This window comes from Cupressus sempervirens, chromosome 11, assembly GCF_028749045.1.
Source record: "Cupressus sempervirens isolate cs-2001-9-10 chromosome 11, ASM2874904v1, whole genome shotgun sequence".
NCBI lineage: Eukaryota > Viridiplantae > Streptophyta > Pinopsida > Cupressales > Cupressaceae > Cupressus > Cupressus sempervirens.
Genome location: NC_143128.1, coordinates 278,841,233 through 278,856,535, shown reverse-complemented (window position 1 = coordinate 278,856,535; position 15,303 = coordinate 278,841,233).

Sequence of the window (15,303 nt, the reverse complement as noted above, 5' to 3'; positions counted from 1 at the left end):
ACCTACAAATGACATTTGTCTATATTTATCCATGTAGATAGGTTTCTTCTAAAAACCAACAACATTCAAGGTGGTTTCCATATTGGCTTGGTTAAGAGCAAAACTCTTAGATTGTTGGGTTTGGCCAAAAGGAACTTGAGTACTAAGAGTGGATGATGAGGTAGGGGTAGCTTGAAGTGTTCACTGAATTGAAATTAATGGACCACAAGCTAGTATAGGAGTTACAGTTGGGATACACAAATTTGGCCATGAAGACAATGTAGAATTAGACTTTATGAACTAGATTTTCCTACTAATTTCTGTGGCTTGGGCTTCATTCTCAACCCTTTCAATTTATTTTTTGAGATCTTCTTTCTCCTTCCTAGCCTTTTCCAAGTCTAGGTCCAACTTAGACATGGGAGGGTTTATGGATTTTCTTGGTAGAGCTTGGGGTTCATTTATTTGGATTCCTATAGTTTTGCCTTTGCCTTGTAAGGAAACTCGGGTGCGGAAAAAGCTTCCTACACTAATCTCATAAGAAAAGTATGATGCAAATCCTATTAAAATCTTCTACACTTATAGATTCAATATCATGTAAACAACAATATTGTAGCCAACCATGCATACAGGAAATAGACAAAGAAAGGAACACATAACACAAGGATTTTTTGGTGGAGAAAAACCTTTTCAGTAAAACAACCCCACCCCTTTAGAACCTGCATAATGTATTATCTTCAACATGAGGTTACAATACACTTGCAATGCAAGTTCAACATCAACAACAGAAGACTCGAGTAGCTACTCGTAGTACCAACAATACACCTTTTTCACGTTGCTTCACAACCCTAAAAACACTTATAACATGTGCTTCAGTTTAGGGCTACTCCCAAAAGGTAAACTGTATTAGGGTTTTACCATTCTCTTAGAAAATAGGAACCCCAAAAAATCTTAGTTGCCACATGTCTTCAGCTATCATTGAATCTTTCTAACATAGCTCTTACGTGTCATAGGAATTCGTCATAACCATTTTAGTCATGATCTCCTTACACACAATTCAAGATGTCGACACATCAACATTATTTGCAAGAAATACATTTTACAAAACAAATAATAAGAATAGGAATTATACAAGGTTGAGACACCTTATTCCTAACATGCCTTTATCAATAGATTTCACAATAGGTTCTGTAGGGTTGACTTGAATGGGCTTGTAAGCTTGGACTTGAGTAATTCTTCAACCTTAGTTCTTAGACTATCTACATTTTTGAAGAAATTAGCATGAAGGTTCTATAGGGTCAACTTGAATGGGCTTGTAGGATTTGACTTCAGTAATTCCTTAACCTTAGTTCTCAGACTATCTACATCATCGAAGACATCAACACGAGGATTTTAAGTTCTTTCTTCTAAATTCTTGTTCTATTATTTTAAAACAACCATCCTTCTAAGTAGATTATCTCTTTCCACAATGGCATCTAAGGTGCCTTGTTCCTTTTCCTTTTCTAGATGAATGTGCTTTACTTCTTCCTTAGCAAACTGATTCTTCAAAAATCCTATCTAGGATTACAATTCTTTAGGATCTGTAGAAGTTGCTTCTGAATCAACAGGGTCATCCATGTCTATAAGATTAGGTTCAATGTATGGGGATGCCCTGGGATTAAAAGCATCTCCAAATGAACTCTTGAGTCCTAACCTATGATTTATTTCAACTATCAGATCTGGTCTAGGGGATCTATTCCCTATTGGTGACATATCCTTGTCCTGGTATGTTCTTTCATTTGGTAATGGGGTACTAAATATTTCTCCTAAGATTCTTGTAGTTTTTGATTTAGAACTGAGTGAGGAAGACTCTCTCCCTACCATTGGTTGGTATTGAGAATTAACTGATACACTACCTCTTAGTTTCCAAGTGGGGTTTGGGTCTGTCCTTTTCATGTTCAAATTATTCCTACCACCCTAAGATAAGTTAGTATACATTTTTATATCATGATTAGATCTTATGTAAGATCTTGTGTTTTTACTTTTATTAGCCACACTCACTATTTATAAAATTAGCACTAGCTTTCAAAACCTTGACTGAGTCACCACCCTATTCTAGGGAAAATATGACAAAATATCTCCTATCTTTAAGGAAATGACAAAAGATGATATATTATATACAAATGCACAGCAAAACCAATCACACAAAGCATAAGACTATAACTTTTCTTTGTAGGATAAGACACACGAAAAGGGTGTATATGTCAGTGTGCATATATGTGGCTTTCCTTTTCTACAAAACTCTCAAGGCTTGTCAAAAGACCTAAAAAAAATGTACACAATATGACCAAAAAATCATATTACTTCTCACAAATAGATTACATAATCCCCAGTAGAGTCGCCAATTTGTTGATGTTTGAAAAGTACTGAATAACAAAGGCTCAATACCAAATAATAGCACTCACATAATCTAAGGTTTAGCTATTTCATATCAATAATTATGTGTGTAAACCATTTGGAACTAACTTCAACAAAACCACAATTGGCTTTCTACTCTTTAGGCTCTGTAGAACCAAGGTAGGTATACCCAAGGGAGGACTCAGAATGAATGTTGCAGTATGAGAATTTCTTTAGTTCTAGTCTGATTCTCATCTTACATCTCTAACATATGGGTAGTTTATTGATTTCCTCACACTTTGAGATGATATAGACCCCTTACAAATAGATTAGGTCACAATTCTTCTTAGCTTTGTAAGAACTTCCAACAATAACAACTAACTAAAGCTAAAATATGTTATGCAAACAAGTGCTGACCATCTTTGAGATTCTTCAAAACAATGAAATAAAATTGATTTTGATTGTAGGTTTGATTCTTGTTCATGATCTACAGGTATCTAAAAATTGAATAAATTGGATCAATGCCTATCCCATTGGGATTCAGACCCTACTGCAATTTCTCGATCTGATTTGTTGCATTACAAAAAATACTATCAACAATTCTTACTAGAATTCACTCTTACATACATCCTTTCTATTACCATGGCAATCCCATTAAACTCATTAAAGCCTTTAGTTAATTCATTGAATTAATAGCAATAATGAATTGATATAAAATCTAAATGAATTGCATTCAATTGGATGAGCTTTACTTCACACAATATTAGAATAACCAAGTAACAAAAAAGGAGACAAAATTCACCAAGAACATATATGGGGACATCTTTATTTTGTATTGATTTTCCTTGAAAATTTTATATAGTTGTAGTACAACTTAGAATGACTCTAAAAAGACACAAGTATCACATGATATCAATGTATTCTTAGGAAATTTGTAGAGAATCTCACTTATATAATGTGAGATGCAACAAGCTTCAGTCTTTCAGAACTGGTAGGTGTCCTTTACAAAAGATATTTACATACATTTTTCACAAAAAGAAAAAATTGTGAGTAAAAAAAGGACTTATACATCAAAATATTCATTTGGTAGGTCCCCCTTCTGTTACATCCTCTCATGTTGTTTATCTCTTGATTGGTTGCTATTCTGACTCTTCTGTGTATGTAGCTATCAGACTTGGTAGTGATGTGTTAGTCTCTAATTTATGTAGCTTCACCTCCACTCTGGCATTTTCACTCATATCATCATGTGTTACCAAGGTAATAGTTACACTTGGTTCTATTTTTGCTATGTTATCCAATTAATCCATTGTATCTTTCACATTAGATGATTGCCCTTCATGTATTTCTTCATCATCAATTTCAACTTCCTCTAACTATTCACCAGAAGCAATATCTATTGTCCACTTGTCATAAAGTGTATCATTGGGCCAATCAAAATGCAAAATATCCTATTGCTTCTTGATAACATACTCAGCTTCATTGTCAATATCATCAAATTCTTGTTTCAAAGAATCAAAGAATATCTAGGCTTTCACCATTTCTTCTATTTTGATGGCCCAAGATGCATGTCCTATTTCATTGATGAGTTTATTCATTCTTAGACAAAACAAATCATCTAATTCCTTAGCCCATTCATCTTTGTTTCTTAATTTATTCTTCCTATCTATAGCACAAGGGAATAAATCAAATTTTTGGCTCTTGTACTTTCTCAAGTAGCCCACTATTCTTCTCTATAGATGAATTGTTATATTATCAAATTCTCAAAGATCAATAACAATATCATAAGTTTTTTCAATTTGATCATGTGAAAATTCTACAACAAAGTAACACAAAAATGTCATTTCTTTCCTTCTTTTTACCCATTAATTCACAATAGGCTTCAAAGCCTCATCATGGGCTTTAAATTCATCCCATATATTTATTATCTTTGTAAGCTGATCATAAAATAGTGGCCATTCAATTTTATCCCTCAAATATGTGAGAGCTTTTCTCAATTTATCCTCATACTATACATTCATTTCTACATATGATGCCCATAACTTTCTTTTTTCTTCTTCAAAGTCTTCAGCAATGTAATACTATGGCCTTTGTTGGGTATCTGGCTGTTCTATGAGAGGAGTAGATTTAAAAGGTTCCACTGGATGATGGGGATATGTTATTCTTGGCCTTGTAGACCTCCCCATTACTTTTCTTTCAAGTTCAATACTCTTTTTAACTTCTTTATTATAGGCTTCCAAAACACTCTCATACTTATTCTACATTTCAAACATTGTTTTTTCTTCTTTCTCTATAGTGGCCAAAAAAAATTGAGAGGTTCCTACACCCATATGAGCTGCATGTACATGGGATGTCTTTGCTACTCTTCTCACAATGATATTTCCCATTAATCTTGAGTCATGTGGCTATGATGAAATAGCCCTAGATCCCTTTCTCAATGACCATATAACTAGAGTAGCCTGGTCTTCATTGAATGCAATCCCTATGAATTCCTTCTTGCTTGGGTCTTGCACATCCAATTTATTTGAAATAGAATTAAAAATCAAGGCATTGACTATGTCCCAACTGGTTAATAATAAAATATTTGAGGCTTTAACCATCTATCTCCCCTCTTCAGGGGTTATATTTTTGAATTCCTGCCTCATCTTTTCTTTTATTTGATCTTGCAAGGCTACCTCCTCTAGATCGGGATGCTCTGTTCTTAGCTTAGTACATCTTTCTTTGAACTTGCCCATTTTGGTTCTCCATGCAAACTGGCAAAAGGCCCTAGATTTAAAAAAATTATCATCTGACAAAAACTGTTGACTTTCTTGCTCTAACATAGGGTCTAATTCCTTTCCTCTATAATCTACAATTGTCAACTCAAAACTTGGCACATAAGGCTCTTGGGGGTTTCCTTTATCTATTTTAGACTGAGTAACAAAAAATCCTCCTTGAGACTTGAACTATTCAATTTGTTCTCCAATGAGTTGTGAAAGTGAGTATTCTTCAACATAAGGATCTTCCTCCCTTATTATTTTCCACCTCTTAGGGGAGGGCTCAGGAGGCCTCTCTTCCCAAACAACACTAGCGGACCTAATTTTTTTTTTTTGTTCTCCACAGTGGTCTTTTTATTCTGAATGATAGTATAACTTGACCACTTTTGGACAGTTAATTGACCTACCCCTATGTTGGGAGTAAATCCCACTTTTTTTATTACCTCCCTAGCCTTAGCTAGCAAGGAGTTAATAAGAATTTTCTTCTTCTCATTCATGGTTTCCATCATTTTAGGAAAATTGAGCATAAGCTTATTTATTCTATCTGCAGTTGTAATAGCATTACTTAGAGGACTATAATCTGCATCAAAACAATGAATGAAATCCAAAACTTTTGAGAAAACTCTCCATTTTTCCTTCTTAGTCTCCTACTCTTGAAGGGAGTATTCATTTCTTATTATATCTTTAGGAAAATAGAATTCATGATCAATTTTACCAGGCTTAATTCTATGTCTAAAAGCCAAATTATAAAATCACTCAATGTCACAAAAATGAGGGTGAGAAACAACCATCTTATATTGATCCAAAATCTTGTGTAGAGAAAGCCAACCCCCTTTTGTGATAACAAATTGATGGGCTACTTTTCAAGTGGGGAATATTGACCCTCTCTACCTTTTCAACAAATAAGTTTCCTCCAATACTCCTAGCTGCCACAAAAATTTAGCTATGCCTACCTTTAAAGGCACTTGGTAAGGTAATACATGGGGGGTACCTCTGATACCATAAATTCTAATGATAGTTAAGACTGAATATGGGATGATGTCTCCTTAATTGTGTGAAACCTTCAAACCAATAGGATTGTCTAGGGTCCTAATAAGACTTTCCAATGCCTTGGGTATTCTAGGATTGTCACTTAATAATAGGCACCTCAATTTGGAAGAAAAATACCTACCAAACCTAACAAAACTAGCCTTGTCTACCTCCCAAGTCATATCTACACTCCATAATTGGACCGGCAATGCTTCCCCATCCTATTCCTTTTTTAATTTATTCTCTTTTCCAAAATATGTTACTCCTTTGAAAAAAAAAACATGTACATTATTAAAGAATAGTGGCCAAAAATCTTTTCAATTTTTCCTTTCACATTCCCAGCCAAACTATTATAGATTTCTTTAGCTAAATAAGAAGCAAAATAAAAAAAATTGTCCACACCAAAAGAGTAAATCTGAGTAATCATGTACATAAAACTCATGGGCATAAAATCCTCTTCATCTTCTCCAAAGACTTTACATAGAGTCTTATATGCCTCCACAACCTTGGTATTTAAGTATGCCCTTTTGAAAGGTTCCCTAGAGGATATTGTTATTGCTAGTAGAGTTCCTATTTTGCCTATATGTGCCCTCAATGCTCCTTGCCTAACTACATCCTTCTTTGACATGTATTCCTTTTCTAATCCTTTCAAATCAATGGGGACATGATAATCACTGAGAGGCCCTAAACCAAATACCTGCCTAATTTCCTCTGGGCTAATAGTGACCAGAAACTCACCATCAATTCTTCTTACCACTCTAATTTCTTGGTCATAGTTTTTTACCACATCCTCAAGGAGGTCATAATCCATAAAGATACTTGGAACCACTAATTTCGCTAAGTCAAAGTTCCAAATGTTGGCATGTCGGGCAAACAAACTCCTCTCTAAAAACTATTTTTTGAATAAATCCAGACCAGTTTGAGAAGTATTAGTATCTCAGACCCAATTCCCCTTGTCATATAATACATCTCTAACTCTCAGCCTAGGGTTTAATGAAGTTAGCTTTTTAACTTGTATAGTCTCAATGGTGGATTCAGGGAGCAATTCGAGAAAGTCATCCTGGATATTCCTATCCAAATAATTATCTTGCCTAGAAAACACCTTCTTTAGAGGAATCTTGATTATAATTTGTAGAAACTGATATGCTATAGAGGTTATAGTATATAAGTATTGACCTAATTTTTCTCTTGTTCTTCTCTATGATTCTACAACATCTTCTAAACAATGGAAAACTACTTTATGCTCTGGTCAAGCTCAACACAATACTCTTAGCAATTTCTTCTGCTTACGAAACTTGAAATCTTTATTCACATGATGTGGAAATGGTGAAATCTCCTATAATATACTCTATTTTTTCTTGCATTCAAAGCTTTCATTCCTCATAAATGAATAGAATAACACCACCTTCTATGTTCAAACTTACACCATTCATCTTTGAAAAATCCTATGATCCAGGGATGCAAGCAGAGATGACTCACATTCTACTTGACATGTTGGCAGTCAATCCAATGAGATTTCTCCATGTGTACTTTTCCTTCATTATTGGAATTTCAAACTAGACCCACTAATTTTTGAGGACACGTGTCATTGAGTCACTACCTCACTATACATAAAGAGTGAGCATGTTTCCATAGTGAGGATGCGGCAATCATTGATTCTATTTTGATCAAACAATGGATGTTTAATGCATCACTTAAGAGTAATATGGTAGGCCCCCTCTTCATTTTCTTTACGCAATATGTCACTATACATAACACTCGAGCAACTCACCATAGTGATAAACCAAATGGCCATAGATTTGAGCTTGATCTGAGGGTGAGGAAACTACATGATGTGCATAGATTGTGGTGTGTACCCTAGTCACTATGTCGTATAGAGTAAATAGTGCACATCTTTTCATAGCGAGGTGGTGACTATCATTGATCTAATCTTTGATTTGGAACGATCATAATTCCTCATCAGATTTTTGAATAGGGCATGGGTCTAGGTTACTAATGATGTGAGGATATCCTGTCCAGTTGGCACATAAATCAATATTTTAATCCTAGTTGCACTACCATGTAACTTAGGTCCCATTGCATGCCTACTTTTTGGTTGGGTGCTATGTCGCTAATAGTGAAGATCATTTATTTTTCAATCGTAACATACCAACCTCAAGTATACTTAGAATTTTTTATGCATACATGTATCCAACTGGATGCTACCATGTACCAAAGGTTGCATGACTTACATCTGACAAAGCATATGTCTAGGACCCACCTTTTGAATTGTTGTTGCATTATCATTTTCTTTCAAGGCACTATGTCACTAATAATGAAGATTGCTCATTTTTCGATTGTGACATAGCAACCTTCGATGTCTTCTTAAGATCTAGTGCCAGAAAGATAGATACCTATCAAATCATGATTATCCTAATTAGTGCTTCTAATAGAATAATAAAATCGCATGTCCACCATGCTACTAGGATGTTTTTATGGTCACCAGGAACATTAAAAGCTACCATCATCTATATTTTCTATTAAGGCACCATGTCACTACTAGAAAGGCATAGAGTTTTTCCAATAGTGACATAGTGACCCATTGGAAAAAGTAGATTCTATTGACACCTTTTTCACTTCACTATTCATATTTCCTTTTTCAGCTCTTAGAGCTTTGACCAAAAAAATGTGACTAAACACTTCTAATGTAATGCACTTTTTGATCACCACAACTCCATTTCATGACACCTCCACTCAATTTTTCAATAGTTCCTATGTTGCATAGGGTAAAACACTTGCATCTTTTGATAACGATGATACGATTGCTGTAGATATTATAAGGATCAGATGATATGCAACAAAAGGGGAAAAGGTCATGTAGGGGTGCAAAATATTTGAACTAGACATGGAATATTCACATTTTAAAAGGTTTCATGCCCAAATGAATTCAAAATGAACAAGACCTAGGGTTTGAAAAAGGTTTGAAAAAGCTATCAAATTTGCAAGACCAAAAACTAGAAACACTAATTTCCAACAATGGACTCAATTCTCATTTTTTGTACCTTGATTGGGGAAAATTTTATCCTACAAAAATCAGACCAACAAGTTCCTTCAAAAACTTTCCTATTTTCACAAAGTCATTCACAATGTGAATAATTTCATACTTAATAATCTCCTAGAGTTCTTGAAAAGAAGGCCAAGGGAAACCCATCAAGTCCTAAGGCTTTGTAGTGGTTCATACTAAACACTATCTTTCTCACCTCCTCCTCCTTTACCTTACTAGTCATGGCCTCATTCATTTGGTCACTCGCCATCGGGTTCATTGACCTTCAAATATTTTCCTACTTATTTCTTCTAACTTGATTATATGGGGGGTTGTAGATATCCTAGAAATAGTTATTGACCCAATCATCAATACCCTGCACCTTCGTTATTTCATGACCATTACTGCCCACTAGATAGTTTATGGTGTTCATCTATTGTCTTCTTGAGGCTGATCTATGGAAGAAGGTTGTATTCCTATTACCCTCCTCCAACGAATAAACCTTAGATCTTTTTTGCTAGAAGATTTCCTCCCATTTTAAAAGAAACTTCCACCTATCATGGTAATCCCTCTCCTCATATTGATGTTTTGGGGATGAATTACCTTCTACCAAACATATATGAAGAGATTCTAACATCGTAGTAGTCCTCTTTTTCTTGAAAATGTTTCCAAACAAAATTTTCTCTATCCTCCAACCTCCTTGCTAATTCTTTCAAGTTTCTTAGCTATATGGAACATACCCTTTCCTTCAATTAGATTATTCCACCATTGGGCAATACAATCCTTGAACTCTAGGGGTGAGTACCACATGACATCATACCTAAAGGACCTACATCTATTAGTTTGATTCTATGTCCATGAGAAAAGTAGCATAGAGTCATTTAAGATGGTCCTCAGATCCACCTTTAAGGAGGTATGTGGGAGAATGTCCTAACCAACCAAGATGAGCACTTGGTCAAGTCTAACCTAGATCAGATTGTTCCCAACTCTATTATTTTACCATGTAAAATAAAATCCTTGAAGGCCAATATATATCAAATAATTCCTCCTAAGGAAGCCCTCCAAGTCATGCTTACTCTCAAAAAAGGCCTCTAGGCTGTCCATTTTCTCCGAAGGGTATAGAGGAGTGTTAAAGTATCCCATACACAAATTTTTATCATGCCTCATCAAATCTACTACTTTTGTTGCCTTATCCCAGACTGCTAGCCTACCATTGTAGGTATTGGGGACATATAAGTTAAACAAATTTCAATTAGCATCTTGGGAAGTAAAGTCCATTACCACAAAATGGGTATTGAGGAGGATCACCTTGCCCACAATCTTGTCCAAATTCTAAAGTGTCTCTATGCCACCCAAAGCACCATTTGCACCATGATAGAGGAATCTAGCACTTAGTTAGATGTATTCAACCACTCTAGAGAACACCTGCTCTATCATTTTCACTTCCTACAAAAGTATCATGTCAATATTAAGTTCAATGATCTTTTATTTAACATCATACTGCTTCCTCAAGTTATTAAGCCCTCTCACATTCTAGGATATTATCTTCATCTTTTGTGTGGTTTAATTTCAGCTAAGCTTTTTGTTTCCCCTGTGCTATTTATTTATTTGTCTCCTTCTAATAGAGGTTCTTAGTTAAAGGTCTCACCACCCTCCATATTAACCCACATCAACCTTTTTTTCCATCTCTATGCTTCCTCTTAGTGATAGTCCATTCAACTTCATTACTTAGGTAGTCAAGATTTGTACCCATATGGGTAGCGGAATGCATTTTAACAATACCTAGGAGTGAGACCACTAGGGTTCTATTTTCTGATTTGTGAGTCATTCCCCTTTCTTGAGGATATGTTGTAGGGATCAATGTTCTCAATTTTATCATCCTCTTTAAGTGGGTTCAACTGTCCTTCCCCAGGTTGGGCCATTTGCATGGAATGAACTTTAACAATATCCCCTTCCTCATGCTACATCATTACCTTTTTCCTAGGTGGAAAAATGATGATTTCCTTTACTTGTTCATCAGTACCCTCCCCCATAGGGGTCCTTACTATATCCTTCTCCTTACTGAGTGCCTCCTTTAGCTCTTGAAGTTCCTCAAACTCGCTTGAGTCCATCATTCTTATCAGTTCTGTATTCCTCTAGGGTATGATTTGGTTTCTAATTTCTACAATTTTTGAACTTTCTAGCACCACCACCACTCTAGGTGAGGAGACTTTATCCTTGAGTTTATCACTCTTTTACATTCAACAATCAAGTAACTGAACATATTACATCACTCCTTTTAAATGTTAAAAGAGTAAAATAGTTAGCATTAAAATATGAAGACAACCATGTTGATCTTATATTATTTATTTAGGTTAAGAATATTTTCTCTTCCATGCTTGAGATGTCTAGAATGAAATAACAAAAAATGAGTGTCATTATGTCATTCAAGCCATATTACAAATTCCAGATAAATTTTTTTCTAAGAAATAACAAGGAGCAATTGTCACTATACCACACCATTTAAGTCATATGACAAATTCTAGATAGAAAATATCTTGTATAATATTTTCTTTCTGTTTAATAGTAAACCAAGATGAAAACCATGATCCTAGCTGGGTTAAATAAAAGAAGAATTCTTAAAATAGAAATATTTAGCTGGTAGCTATTTAATGAAGTCTAGTTGGGCTATTAAGCATAACACACTTCACATTGGATGATTAATGTTAATTCCATGACGTCCTAACTAGGTGGTGAACCCTCCATGGATCATTGCCTAACTCTTTTGTACTTTTAATCAACTACTTTATTATTACAACTTGGAATCTTTGTCTAGCTTACAAATACAATATAGTGCCCTACATTACAAAAGAAAAGAAATATATAAAAGGAGAAATCACAAAATATATAAACTTATCTAACACTAGAAAAACTAATGCAACCACCTCTCCCTTCTCATAAAACCTAAAAACTATATTACTAAATAGGGGGAACATACTAGAGGTAAGCTGTACTGTAGTAGACACCCTTGACAACACAAATATTTTTAAAAATTTACACACAACTTCATTGTGGAAAAAAAAAATCTTGTACAAATTTATCTACTAAAATGCATACTAGTAATTTGTCAAAATTTGAAAAATTAAAAAATTAAAGATAACTTTTAATAGTAATTCCAAAAGAAAAAAAAAATTCAAATTTTAAATCGCTTTTCACTTTTGATTAGAGGGAATTTGAGAATCATATGAATGTGTAGAATAGATCAAAAAAGTCTAGAACTATTCACAAGATATTTAGGAACAATTTGGAACACTCAAGTGTGTTTTCCTAGAACTACAAAAAGGCATTGGGAGTATTTAATTTTTTTGCCACCACATTTACTCATGGCAACTCTAGATCAAAATGTGCATTTTATCTTTCCAATCATAGCCTAGCCAATAAAAATAAATTAGAAAGTGTTCATATTTTTAAATTTCCCTTTCTTTACTGGCTAGAATATTTTTTCCTTAATTTCTTAATAGAAAATAACTAAAATCCCTAGCAAAAAGCACATGAACCAATGAGAAAATAAGAAAATTAAATAGAAATATAATAAAAAATCTTTATGCACTACAAACTATAGGATAAACTCCATTGACACATTTTGGAAAGCAAGATTAATTGACATCTTGCCTCTCATCATTTATATACCACATGGACTAACAATTTCAAAGGAACTTCACATGGACCAACAATTTCAATCTTTGGAATTTCACTATTTTTAAAGTGAACAATTAATTAGATTGAAGCAATTGGAAACATTAGTTCCTTATCAATATATAGGAGGGACAAAAAAACAAATATATAAAAATATATAACAATGCAATTGGTAACTACAACTCATTAAGAAATAATTATTATTTTTATTCTTTTACCATTGCTTAGTTATCAATATTTTGTTTAGGCAGCGGTCCATAAGGGGGTACATGACTATTTTTTTAGGTCCAAGAGGTTCCATAGGAATTTTATCCCCACTATTTTAGGTCTATTATTTTGAATGAGTGAAAATAGGGTGACGTTGGAGATAGCCCTACCTACAAAAAAATTTAGCAACTTGTCAAAAAATCATATATTTTATTCTCATCAAAATTTTAAAATAATTACCCAAATATAAAATTTAGAATTATGTTCCTCAAAACTTAGGAGCTAAAACTTCTCCCAAGTTGGCGGTGCTCTAGCCTTTTGTATCTAGCCTAGTACCAAGTGGACTCTTGTAGGGTGATCTTGTATCCCCAACCCAATATATAACTTTAATATTTTATTCTAATATAGAAGGGACTATTCCTTAAAAAATATCTTCCTATAAAATCTAAACTAGTGCAACTCTATTTTTGAGGAAGCTCACATCCATGGAGCCCAACCTTTCGAAATGGAGAAAATGTTGGAACAAATTTTGTTGCATGGCATGTCAATGGAAAAAAAAAAATTGACATTTGGATGTGCAAGTCAAACCCTGACAACCACAATTCACTTATCCCGAATGGTTGTGTCACAAAATTATATTTAATGGGGTCCTTAATTGATCATTGACCTGTTCACTCCTCCTCTAAAATGACCATCCCTTCATGAAAACTCTTCTATATTGTTTTCATATTGGTCATCCTTCACTTCTTCCTTTCTCTTCTCCATGGATTAATTCTCAATAGATGCTATGAAAAATATCTCTTACTTAAATTAATCTTATATTCTTTTCAAACTATACATCAATTCAATTGATTTATGAATAGTAAGAATTGATATTTATAATAGGCATAGGGTTATACATCCAACCACACAGTAATTTGGTGGTTGGATGGTGGGTGTAAATTGGCATTGAGGCAAGAGGGATAAAAGTTTGAAACAATTTGTACAAACTAGGGGAAATGAGCTAGTTATCACTCATGTACACAATTCTACCATGTTAACCATTGCCTTCCCACCAATTACTACAAAAAAAAACCTAGTACCTACACACAAACATGCAATTTTTTTTTTACCATAACTTACTTTCAATTGTGCAAAAAGTACTATAACTACTATTGTTGGTCTTAGTGGTAGGTATTGGGTGAACATTTTAAAATGACACTTATAGACCACCTCACACTCTACAAGCTCTACAAGGTGTTCCTTAAATGCAAAAAAATTGAAAGGTTAGCTTTAAGGTCTTCACTTGCCAACATAGGTTCACCCAAAACATTGACAAATTTTAACATACAGATTAGGAATGGTAGATGTAGAGAAACCATGAACTTAACCTAAAGAGCTACTAGATAATTTCCCCTAATATTAGTATTTGTGAGAAGAAAAAGTGATTTTATCACAGAATTCCTAGAAGATTGACCAAAGAAAAACTTAAGGGTCGAATGTACGAGCAATTCAGTGAACATATAAAATTGTGGTATTAGGTGGAGAGGAGAACTTTCTCATGACATGTAGTAATTACAACTCATGTCCAACAATGCACCCATTGGGAAGTAAAAACAAAATAGAAAGTCAATCATAATAGCATTAAACCCTTTGCATTGATGGAGAGATGAAAAATAAATCAGACTTTCAAACCTACCATGCATAGATCATCTCAAAAAATTATCGAGTCTAATATACGAAAGTAACTTACAACTAGAGGGTAAGAAAACATTTTGAATGGAATCTAAATTTGATGAGAGATTAAGTTGCATAGAAAGTAAGAAAAATTATATGTTGTCATCCTCCTACCATGCTCACTTCATGAAAAATCAAAAGCTGCTAGAAAGTTTGATCACTGCTGTCAACATCCCACCTACAACAATTTGATATTTTTGGGAAAATTGTCAGAAAAAACATTTAATTTACGTGGTTAATAGTGTTTATAGGAAGTTCCAATCTTATCATTGATCTTATCAATGTTCAAAAGTCTGGTATGTTGTGGAAAATTGACTTAAGAAAAAATGTTGGAAAGTACTAGGGCGTCAGTCAAGATCAACAACATATAAATGTCTATCTCGTGTTTTGTGGAAAATTAAGAGAAGAAAAAATCTTCGACTTTTATCTTTTCATTAACACAAAATTTTAAGAAAATTTGTCAAATATATTACAAATTTTGTAGAAAATAGATAGAATGAAAAAAAGATTACTTGATAGAAGTAATTGTATGAAAAACCTTCAGACAGG